We start from the raw sequence: 11,912 nt of genomic DNA, 5'->3' as shown, positions 1-11,912 counted from the left end.
GGTGAACCCATTCGACCTAGGTTCGATGGCTTAATGATCAGAACTCAAATAGAGGAAGATTTTTTTTTTAATTTTTTGATAAAGGAAACAAACGTAAATTGCTGCAATTTAATTAACTTGACCTATACTTATGGGTATAGTAGCTCAAAATACCAACTGAGAGGGAATCAGTCTTCACATCAAATATCAATCCTATCTCCCATCTGGTATACAGGATTGATAGGCACAGGCAACTTCGACATTGACCATCTGAAAAGGGGGTGCTATAAAGGCATGAAGTGACTGGCTTACAAGTTTTCAAGGTGTTTAGTTTTAGAGTGTGTTGGGGAAGGTAGAACCCCACTGAATAGTTTTCATTTTGTCTAGATTGGTCTGGTGAAAGGAAATGGGAATAAGATTCTTATGATGCAATAGTAATTGTTATCATGATTAATTGCAACTGTCACAACTGTAAAGGTAGAAGTTTTGTAACAAAAAAGGGGGAGCAGTTAATCTTACAGTCCAGGAACAGAGAACCCTAGGATGATCAAGGGAGAAGAGCATGACCAGAATGTGGGACACTATCAAAATAAGCAGCAACAGCAGAGATGGAGGCAGAGATGAAGACATGGAGAGATAGAGCAGCTGAGGACTCTCGACTCATGGAAAGAGAAAGACGGTGAGCTGGAGGCCAGGAGGCAGGCTAGCAGAATGTGTCCTTTTGTTGTTTAAAGAATTTTGTATTCCTGAGTGTTTTTGCATAAATCCCCCAGCCAACAACAACAACAAAAAAAACAAAACAAAAAAAAAACAGAGGGAATAGAAGCAAATACTGTTAAATGATGATGCACGTAAGAGATTGTAAACATTGCAATGAAACAATGAGTATAAAACTGTTGCTCTCCCATGTAAACTATCACAGTAAAAATTTTTATTAAAAATAAAAAAAAGTCTATGGTGATATTTTGGAGGTCTTCTTCATATATTTTCAAAAAGGACACACAATATTATTGGAGGCATATCAGGAAGAAGTTGTAAGAAATGGAAAACTACCTTGGTGGGGAAAAGACCAGGAAATTTACAACAACTAATTTTTTCCATCATGGCAATCTATGCACCTGCTCATTCTTTGAGGACAGCAGAGGTTGTCCCTTGTAAATTCCATTGGGAGCCCTTACCTCATCCACCCTACCACCCTGATCTTAGCGCATCAAACTTCTTTTAGTTCCCAAAAGTCAACATTTCAAAGGAACACAATTTGATTCCCTGGAGGGTACCAAAACTGCCATTTTGGTGTCATGTAAATTGAAAAGTACAGAATTCTTCAGGAAAGGGTTAGAAAGCTAGAAACAGTGCCTTCAGAAGTAAGCAGACCTAGATGAAGGATGTGTTAAGAAATACTAGCTTCAGATTCTGTTATTTTTGTTTTAGAAAAGTTTTTGTTTTATAAAAGCAATGCTTTTTGATTTGCCCTCATATTATCAATAAACTTTCTTAAAATCTAAGTGGGGGTGGTGAGGCAGCAAGACGGCAGAGTATGCAGAAAGGCTCCTACAACAAAGGTACAGAAAATCAAATGAAACAGATGCATATGATAGTCCTAGAATCCTGACTTCAAATGAGAGGTTAGAGAAGTGGATTGAATGCTTGCTAGGATACAAAGCTGAACAGGTGTGGGGTGGGGGGGAGGAGACAGACTGGTGACCTGTGCTGACTGACCAGATGTGGCACTGCCATCTTAATCTTTTGTGAACAGCTTCAGAGACATGAAAACATATTAGCATTGCAAAAACATACTAGTGGCTCCTGGAGATAAAGGAGAGTAGACCACAAGTTATACCACAAAGCAAGGCTCAATAAATGTAAGAACATCAGCATATTACAAAGCATCTTTTCAGATCACATGCTCTAAAATTATAAATCAACAGTAAGCAAATAAAGGGGGAAAATCAAATACATAGAAGTTATTATCCTATTTAAAAAAATACTAGATAATAGAACAAATAAAAAATGAAATTAAAAATATATTAGAATCAAATGAGAATGAAAATACAACATACCAAAAGTTTTGAGACATAGCAAAAGCAGTCCCCCCCACAAAAAAGAGGGAAGTTTATAGCAATAAATGCACACATCAAAAAAGAAGAAAGAACCAAAATTAACATATTAATGCAACATCTCAAGCAGTTAGAAAAATAGCAACAAAGTAAACATACAATCACCAGAGAAAAGAAATTATAAAGTTTACTACAGAAATAAATGAGTTAGACAATAGAATAACAATAGAAAGAATCAACAAAACAAGTTGGCTTTTGAAAGGTTCAATAACATTGATAAACCATTGGCAAATATAACAAAAGTAAAGAAAGAGATGATGCTAATAACATGCATAAGAAACAATACGGGTGGCATCCCAAAAGAATGAACAGAAATAAAAAGCATAACAGAATATTGCTAATTATTATATTTCAACAAATTTGAAATTCTAGAACAAATGCATAAATTTTTAGGCAAACATGACCTACATTAAAATAGCACAGAATGAAACTGGAGACTTAAATGGTGGTTATGTGCCATGGAGTCTGTTCCAACTCATAGCGACCCTGTACAGGGTTTCCAAGGCTGTAAATCTTTATGGGAGCAGAAAGCCTCATCTTTCTCCCAAGGAACAGCTGGTAGTTTCGAACAGCTGACCTTGCGGTTCGTAGCCCAATTCGTAACCACTACGCTACCAGAAAACTTAAATAGACCTACAATAAAAGAAGAAATTGATCAGATCATTCAAAAACTCCCAGCACACACACAAAAAAAGTCTGGGCCCATGTGGCTTTACTGGTGAATTCTACCAAACATTCAGAGAAGACCTAACACTGATTCTACTCAAACTATTCCAGAACATAAAAAAGGATGGAAACATCCAGAATGCATTTTATGAAGTAAGCATAGCCCTCATACCAAAATCAGGCAAAGACATCACTGAAAAAGAAAATATATTCCAATATCCTTCATTAACATTTTTGTTGTTAGGTGCCATTGAGTCTTTACCAATTCTTAGCAACCCTATGCACAACAGAATGAAAAATTGCCAGGTCTTGCATCAAACTCACAATCGTTGTTATGTTTGAGCCCATTTCTGCTGCCCCTGTGATGATCCATCTATTTGGAGGTCTTATTCTTTTTCCCAACACTTTACCAAACATGATACTCTTCTCCAGAGAGGAGTCCCTCCTGATAATATGTTCAGAATATGAGAGATTAAAAAACCTTCCCATCCTGGCTTCCAAGGAGCACTCTGGCTGCACTTCTTCCAATACAAATCTGTTTCACCTTTTGGCAGTTCATGATACTTTCAATATTCTTCTCCAACACCATAACTGAAATGCATCAATTCTTCTACAGTCTTCCTTATTCACTGTCTAGCTTTCACAAGCATATGAGGTTATTGAAAATATCATGGCTTGGGTCAGGTGCACCTTAGTCCTCAAGCTGACATCTGACATCTTCCATTGAGGTATAGAAGTTGAAAAGAAGACAAAAAAATAAAGAAAGAAATAATTAAAAGGAAATACATAGGGAAGTCAAGGAGAGGGAAAAATTAAAAGAAAAAGAGAGTTGTAAAGAAAGAGTAAATAGAACTAAGATAAGATGAGAAATAAGAAACAGAAGAAAAGAAGGGAAAATAAAAGCACTATGATTTGGAACTGACTCAACAGCACTCAACAACAATAACAATTATATGTGAAAAAGAAAAAGACCTTTTGCTTAAGAAGAATAACAAAGTTTGAGGCTTCTTGCTACATGATCTCAAAATCTCCTACATAGCCACAGTGGTCAAAACAGCCTGGTACTTGTAGAATGAAAGATACACAGTTCAATCGAATAGAATTGAGACCCTAGAAGTAAATAGAGCCACATACATTCAGCTGATCTTTGACAAAAAGCCAAAGCCCATTAAATGGGGCAAGAGATAGTCTCTTGAACAAATGGTGCTGAAAAAACTGGAAATCCATATGCAAAAGAATGAAAACAAGACCCATATACAAAAACAAACTCAGGCTTGATGACCAATTAGGAAGAAAGGCTGTGAAGATGTCTGCCAGTAATATCAGATGAAACAGTTTCAAAGGATGGTCCCGGAACTCTGAATTTCACATAAAGGGATAATTAGTAGGATTGAAGACTTATCGCTGAGTGAATTTGGAGCAGAAGCCAGAAAGATGTTATCTGATTTGTGGCAGCCATCGAATCCTGGTGCAGCCATTTTGAATAGGAAGGAGTAGATACAAGGTCATAAGAGCACTCCCATTGCAACAGGATGACTGATATGAGAAATAGAGGTGAGAGCATTTCTTTTTTCTTCCTCTGCCTGCCCACCTCCACTTTGGAGACCCAAGGGGATATCTGACCAAGTGGGTATTCCCAGGGAAGGTAATACTATACACATGCAAAAATCAACACAGCAAGAATCACTGGGTGCAGAATTGTCAGGAGGGAACAATCGTTGGAGAAGGATATCATGCTTGGTAAGATGGAGGGTCAGAGAAAAAGAGGAAGACCCCCAACGAGATGGATTGGCCAGGTGTCATCATTGATGGACTCAAGTGTGGCAGCGGTAGTGAGGTTGGCCCAGGATCGGACATTGTTTCGTTCTGCTGTGCATGGTGTCACTATGAGTCAGTTCCAACTCGATGGCACCTAACAACAACAACAATGTATCGTGGAGTCGGTTCCTAGTCATAGTGACCCTGCATAGGGTTTCCGAGACTATAAATCTTCATGGGAACAGGGAACCATGTTTCTCCCAGGGAACCAATGGTAGTTTTGAACTGCTTAACTCGTAACCACTATGCTACCAGAGTAATTGCTGTTGCTGTTAAGTGTTGTGGAGTCAGTTCCGACCCATAGCTACCCAGTGTAAGGTTTCCAAGAAATGGCTGGTGAGCTTGAACCAGCAAATTGGCAGTTCAAACTGACTTTACAATCCAGTGCATTAACACACACCAGGACTGAGATGCAAATGAAAACAATATGAGATATCATCTCACACCATCAATAGAATGGTAGATAAACAAACTTTGGTACATACAATGGAATACCATGCTACCTTGTAGAATAACTACAAAGCAGCAAAACACATCATAACATGAATAAAACTTGCTATGTGAAATTAGTCAGTCACAAAAAGACAAATATTGTATTAGACAATTATTGTAAAAGCTTAAGAAAATCAGTCCATACTAAAAGAAAAAAAAATCTTTGTTCATTACTGGGGGTGGGAGGAAAGGAACAGTAAGGCACAGGTTAGGGGATACTCACATCATAGCTCAGATAATGGGGAGGGCAATACACCAGAAGGGCAGGGGATAGAAGAATAAGGAAGATAGGGAAACACTTAGGTAAGTGTCCATGGGCTGACTGGGACAGAGGTAAATAGTAATGAATACTCAACCTTGGAACAACAGCAATCTGTGATACATAGACTGAGGCATAATCTGAAGAGGTAAAAGAAGGGAAATAATATTAAGATGCTTGACTGTCTTGTGGATATTGGTTTCCCTTGCCTACTATTGTAAAATAGAAATTTGAGTGGGATAGAAAGGAATATTGGGAAATATGATTACAGAAAGCTTGTAAGCCTATCATCAGCCTATAACTGATTGGAATACCTAAAATTCTAGAATTTGTCCAGTAAAATAGGTTTCTTGTCAAGCCTTTGTATTTCAATCAGTTTTTGAATTATCTGGATTATACGAAGAAGTACATGGCATCAGGATTGGTGGAAGACTCTTTAACAATTTGTGATATGCAGATGATACAACCTTGCTTGCTGAAAGCAAAGAGGACTTAAAATACTTAACGATGAAGACCAAAGACCACAGTCTTTGGTATGGGTATGAGGTTGAAAGAGGATATTTGTACATGGGTAACCACATGGAAAAAAACAGAATAACTACTGGTTACATGGGAGAGTTGCAATCATTGAGATGAAACAAAGTGTACAATTTGTTTAATGCAAAACTAATGATCTTTGTAAACCTTCAGTCAATTCACAATAAAAAGTAAAACAAAACCAAAGGTGTATTGTTGTAGGATAAGTATTGTACTGCTAACCACAAGGTCCGCAGTTCATACCCAAAAGCTGCTCTTTGGAAAAACTTATACATGGTCACTATGATTCAGAAATTACTCCATGGCACTTAACAACAACATCAATATAAGACTTTAGAATTTTCAAATAGTATAATGTTATAAATATTCTACATATTTAATTATTGAAGAGACATCATTGTATCATAAGGAATATTCACATTCCCAAAATAATGCAAATTTTCTGTCTATGTATTTTATTTGAAACTAAAATTCTGTCATAGCAAACATTATTAAAACTTCAAAATTTTTAGCTTCTATGATTTTATAAAGATTTTGGAAATTGGTGGAAACCTTCAAATCAATCACAAATCAAATAAGCAACACAAAGATGGTGAATTTTGTCTCCACTTAATCAATTGAAATATTTGTGATGCAAACATATAATTTTATTTTTAATAACTGTCTAGTATGTCACTGGAGTTCTGGCGTGGCACTGTGGATTAATGCATTAGACTCCAAAGTCAGTTTGAACCACGAGGTCAGCAGATCAAGCTCACCAGCCATTGCTTGGAAACCCTATACAGAGTCGCTATGGATCAGAACAAGCTCAACGTCACTTAACAACAACAGTATATCAGTATTCTGATGAGATTGATATGCAAACCATCAATTATACTGATGAAACATATACTCTGAGTTTCAAACAGTTAATTGAGAAATGAAGTTTGGAACATCAATCGTAAACTGCCTACACCAATATAAAGAAGGAAGAGCTCATTGAAGCAAATGTATAATAAAATCAGGGACTATTACAATCATATATATTTCTTCCATGAGTTTATGTGTTTATAAATTATCCTTCTAAAAAGTTTTACAGGAGACTGGTTAACTCAATTTAACTCAATTAAGATTTTACTATATTTTAACTGGACTTAAAACATTCTAAGGTGTGGTGCTGTGGTTTAATGTGCCAGACTGCAAAGCCATTTGAACTGCAAGGTCGGTGGTTCAAGTTCATCAGCTGACCCTATCCAGGGTCGCTATGGGTCAGAACCGACTCGACGGCACTTAACAACAACAACATTCTAAGAAACTATGCTGATTATCTAAGGAGCTCTAGTAGCATAGTGGTTATGAATCGGGCTGTGAACCTCAAGGTCAGCAGTTCGAAATTACCAGTTATTCCACTGTAGAAAGATGAGGTTTTCTGCTCCCATAAAGATTTATAGCTTTGGAAATCCTGTATAGGGTTGCTATGAGTCGGAACCAACTCCATGGCCCATAACAACAACAACATGCTGATTATCTACCTCTTAGTCCTTGAGTAACTTATAGGACATTATTTCCCTAAGCATATTTCCATTATTTGACTTTAGTTATATAATGAATTAGCATGGAAATTGTTGGCAGGGTCTGTACTTAAGTTAAAACATGAATACTCATCAAAGTCTCTTTTTAGTTTATAGTAGGTGTCTCTGCAAAAGAGAAATCATCTGTTAATTCTTTTATTGAAGCATTTATCTGAATTCACAATACTCTCAAAATTTTGTTAAACTTGTATCATTTTTGGAATTTAGAAGAATTTCTTTTATCTCTACTAGTATATTTGCCTTGTGAATTTGCTACACTCAAAAAGATAAACTGATGGAATTAAGATAATTTCTCCTGTTATGATTCTGGGGTTACATTGTAGGCTCTTATCTTTTTTCATTTTGTTCTTTTCCCATGGTCTCCAAGCACACTGTCTGTGCTCTAATCATTGAAGTCAGACAGACTACTTGTCTCTCTGAACTTGTCCCACTGGGTTTTCTTCACAAACTTCTGCCTCTTTCGCTTCACACCTATAAAACCAAAAAACCAAACCTGGTGCCAGTGAGTCTATTTCAATTCATAACGGTCCTGTAAAGGGTTTTCAAGACTCTAGATCTTTATGGGAGCACACAGCCTCATCTTTTCCCATTGAGCTGCTGGTTGTTTTGAACCACTGACATTTTGATTAGTAATCAAGTGCTTAACCTACAGCATCACCAGGCTCCTCATATTCTACAGCTAATAATATTTCATCTCCCTTGATTTCTTAGACTTTCTATGTCATTTTAATTATCCATTGAACCACTTTGTTATATGAAAATGAAAAAAAATGTTAATGTAAAAATCTAAGGAAGGTTTCCTACTGACTTAATCAGTTGTTACCAATAACATTCAGACTGTATACTGATAGCCCTCTACTTAAAGACTAACAATTTGGTGGAACCACTTCAACCCAGATATATAACTAATCATTCAGAAATTGCACATTTGCAAATGCTAGTGACAATAACATTTTTTAAATGGAGTGATTTATCATTAATTTTATCATCTGGATTCTTCTAGTGAAAAACAGAAGCTGTTATAAAAATAAAATGTTTTGCTATCAATTGTTGATTCTTAAATTTCAGAATTGTTGTTCTTGTTGTTAGGTGCCTTCAAATCAGTTTCAATATATATCAACTCAGTCAGTGCACAGTGAAATGAAACAGTATCTACTCCTGCCTCATCCTCACAATTGTTACACTTGAGCCCATTGCTACTGCCACTGTGCCAATCCATGGCATTGAGGTCTTCCTTTTTTTTGCCGACCATACACTTTATCAAGCATGGCATTGTTACTTCTGATAATATGTCTGAAGTATGAGAGACAAAGTCTTGCCGTCTTTGCTTCTAAGGAGCATTCTGGTTGTACTTCTCCCAACAGATATGCTTGTTCTTTCAGCAGTCCATAGTACTTTCAGTAGTCTTCACCAACGGCCAAACTCAAATGCATCAGTTCGTCTATGGTCTTCTTGATCTACTGTCCAATTTTCACATGCATATGAGGCTATTGAAAATACCATGACTTAGATATGACACACCTTAGTCTTCAAACTTATCTCTTTGCTTTTTAACACTTTAAAGAGGTCTTGTGTAGCACGGTTTCCTAATGCAATACATTGTTTTCCTTGACTGACTTTCATGAGTTTTGACAGTGGATCCATGTATAATGAAGTATTTGACATTTTCAATTTTTTCTCCATTTATCATAATATTGTTTATTGGTCTAGTTGTAAGGATATTTTGTTTCCTTTACATTGAAGTGCAATCCATACTGAAGGCTGTGGTCTTTGATCTTCATCAGTAAGTGTTTCAAGTCCTATTTCCTTTCAGCAAGCAAGATAGTATCATCTGCATATCACAGGTTGTTAATGAGTCTTCCTCCAATCCTGATGCTGTGTGCTTCTTTATATAACCCAGTTTCTCAGATTATTTGATCATCATGCAGATTGAATCAGTATGGTAGAAGAATACAGTGCTGGAATATACTTTTCCTGATTTTAAACCACTCATTATCATCTTGCTCTGTTCAAATGACTGCCTCTTGTTCTATGTACAGGGTCCTCATGAGCACAGTCATGTGTTCTAGAATACTCATTCTTTGCCATGTTATCCATAGCTTGTCATGGTCCACACAGTCTAAAGCCTTTGCACAGTCAATAAACCACAAGTAAACATCTTTATGGTATTTTCTGCTTTCAGACAGAATCCACCTTAAGTCAGCAATGATATCCCTAATTCCATGACTTCTTCTGAATCCTGTTTGTTTCTGATAGTTCCCTGTTAATGCACTGTTGCAGCCATTTTTAAATTATCTTTAGCTAAATTTTACTTGCATGTGATTTTCATAATATTGTTAAATGAGTTCCACATTTAATTGAGTCACCTGTCTTTGGAATGTGCACAAGTATGGATCAGGTCAAGGCTTGACATTTTTCTTCAACTCTTTCAGTTTGAGAAATGCTGAGCATGTTCTTCCCTTTTGGCTTTCTAACTCCAGTTCTTTGTATGTTTCATTATAGAACTTGACTTCATGAGGAGCTGCCCTTTGAAATTTTCTATTCAGCTCTTTTACTTCTTCATTTGTTCATAAGTGGTCATCTAAGGTGCAATAATGATCTCTCCCTGTGCAGAAAAAGAACAGTGATGAAGACTGAAGCTTCTTGGAATCAATTAGTCCAACTGAACATGTGAACATCAGTATCCAAAAGTCTGAGATCAGAAGGACTAGATGTTGCCCAGATACCAGTACTAAATGCTCTAAAAGGGAACACATAAGAAGGTCCTAGATAGAGTGGCAGAAAATGTGGAACAAAACTCAAAATTATTTAAAAGGCCTTAATCACTGGTGAGAAGGTGACTGAAGTAACCCCAAACTACAACCCTTGGTCGCTCTTTAGATTAGGAACTAACCTTACCCTTGTATTTCAATTTTCAGCCAAGCAGTAGATAGGTATATGGGGCACCATAGATTAGTGAGGTATGTCATCATAAAACGGTCAACCATTCAAGATAAATAGAGCAGCATTTACCTAAGGACAAAACTCAAAAGGATTCAGAGAGAAGATGGAATAGAGACAGGAATCATAAATGAGAGAGAGAAGAGGAAGGGCTGGTTGGTCCAAAGTAGGATGACTGAGGTTACAAGGAAGAAATTGCTATTATTTCAATGAAACCAAGTATGATTGGCTAAATGTGAAACTGATGATCTGCTCTGGAAACATACCCTCCAGTCACAATAAAAAATTTTTTAATTATGTCCCATAGAAGTTTCTAGTTGAACTGTGATGCCCACACTTAGTCTGAATTATATTACTAATAATGAATAGTCTCACTGAGCGCTTATTCTATGCAAATCATGTTATACATATTTATTCCTTAAAAAAAGAAACAACAACAACAAAACCCACAGTTTTAAAAATAGCGATTACTTACTTTGCTGAAATTCATTTAGTTATGAAAGATTCATGATCTGAGCCTGGATTTGTGTAACTCCAAAGTCTGTGTCCTTTCCTCTATAGTATATTAAGTCTTTATTATACTGGTGAGCTGTCTCCTTAGTGATCGTATTGTCTGATTAATATCACAACTCTTACCTCATTTTGCCTGTATAGATTATTAATATGTGGCAGAACTAATGAACTTGGCACCATAAATCGATTTATTTACTAAGTGAATGATATAGATCACTGGGTGGTCATTAATGCTGTAGCCATTAGTACGCATTGTAAAGATGGCTGAAATAAATGAATCAGCTCCAAGATGTAGGTGCAGAGTACAATGTTTCACAGCCTTTCATGGTGATAAAACCTAGAGCATTAGGAGTCAGGAGCTTGAATTGATACTCTGATGCACTACTTGCTAATCCCATGTCCTTGCATAAACCGCTTAGACCCTTTGAGTCTCTTTTCCACATCTATTAAATTGAAGCATAGGACTGCTAACTGCAAAGCTGGCAGTTCAAACCCACCAGTCTCTCTCTGGGAGAAAGATGGGGCTTTCTGCTTTCATAAAGATTTACAACCCCACCCTCCTCTAAGACCTAAACTCAAAGGGAACACATGAGCAGGCAAGAAAGCTTGCTGACGACCACATTGGTCTACTGGTGAGTGGAAGAGGGGTAAAGGCAGCAATGAAGAAATGGGCTGAGTTCAACCACGTTCCATAGACTTCTGTTGACCTGGAGATGAGAGAGAAGAGGAAGGGCTGGTTAGTCCAAAGTGTGGTAATACTTGGGAACACCTGAGCCCATGGACAAAGACATAGCCACTGTGGGCTAGAGCTGAGAGTGAAGTATCCAGCTGATATGAAGAGAGGGGAAACACACAAGAACACCCGAGTTTGCAGATAGTACTCATTTGACCTAGCCTTGATGGCTTGATAATCAGAATTTGACTTGTTGTTGTTGTCAGGTGCCATCAAGTCGGAACCGACTCATAGCGACCCCATGCACAGCAGAACGAAACAATGTCCGATCCTGGGCCAACCTCACT

Source organism: Chrysochloris asiatica, unplaced genomic scaffold (genome assembly GCF_000296735.1).
Source record: "Chrysochloris asiatica unplaced genomic scaffold, ChrAsi1.0 scaffold00002, whole genome shotgun sequence".
In the NCBI taxonomy this organism is placed as follows: Eukaryota; Metazoa; Chordata; class Mammalia; order Afrosoricida; family Chrysochloridae; genus Chrysochloris; species Chrysochloris asiatica.
Note: the sequence above shows the minus strand (reverse complement) of the source record.